A 1,165-nucleotide genomic window follows, 5' to 3' on the forward strand; every position below is an offset into this window, starting at 1 on the left:
ACACTCTCTTTTTTGAAGGTTGAGGTGTCCTGATCTTGGCCCTGATGACTGGCTTCTATTCACCTGCCTAGCTCCACCCAGTTTCTTATTACTGTTCACCTCAACTACCTGCTCCTAACTCTATTTAAACTACAGTATTTTCAAGACTATAAGGTGCATATAAACGTCTTTTTTTTCCTCAAAATGTTCCTCAAAAGACAGTGGGGCCAGCGTTTCGACGGTAGCTGTTCGACTAAAAGCAGTAACGCTAGCAGAAGAAATGAAAATTGAACATTTTCAAGGAGGTCCGTCGTGGTGCTTTCGTTTTATGAAACGGTGCAATTTTTCCATCCGGACCAGGAATGCAGTTGCTCAGCAACGTCCGGCGGATTATAATGAAAAGCTAGCGAGCTTCCACTCCTTCTAAAGCAAACGCCGACAAACGCATCCAGCCCAGCCACATCACCAACATGGACGAGGTGCCGCTCACTTTTGACATCGAGGTGAATCACAGTGGAGAAGAAGGGGACCAGGACGGTAGCGATACACACAACAGGGTATGAAAAGGCGTCGTTTACTGTTGTGCTTGGCTGCCATGCAAATGGACAGAAACTGCCGCCTATGGTGATTTTTAAAAGAAAGACTTTGCCTAAAGAGACTTTTCCAGCTGGAGTTGTTATTAAGGCAAATGAAAAGGGCTAGATGGATGAGGAGATGATGAAAGCGTGGCTGAGGGAAGTGTAGCCTATGTGAGGAGACCAGGTGGTTTTTTCCACGCATCATCATCGCTGTTAATCTGTGACTCCATGCGTTCCCATCTCACAACCGATGTGAAAAACAAGGTGAAACAAATAAACGCTGTGCTCGCTGTTATCCCGTGGGGTCTGACAAAGGAACTTCAACCGCTCGATATCGGTTCAAAGTAAGGCTGCGAGCGGCGTGGGAGTGACGGATGACAGATAGAGACCACAGTTTCACGAAAAGTGGAAGTCAGCGCCGGGCAAGTTACGCCACCGTTTGCGGATGGATTGTTGATGCTTGGACTAACGTGTCTGCTGGCACTGTTGTTCAAGCTTTCGCAAAAGCCGGCTGAGGAGCCGCGGAAAGTGACTCTGACAGCGAAGAAGGGGAAATTTGCATGTCTGACTTAGTGCAGCTGTTTAATTCAGAAACAGAGGATGATGAC

The sequence above is a fragment of the Cyprinodon variegatus genome, unplaced genomic scaffold (genome assembly GCF_000732505.1).
Source record: "Cyprinodon variegatus isolate N-32 unplaced genomic scaffold, C_variegatus-1.0 Scaffold309, whole genome shotgun sequence".
NCBI lineage: Eukaryota > Metazoa > Chordata > Actinopteri > Cyprinodontiformes > Cyprinodontidae > Cyprinodon > Cyprinodon variegatus.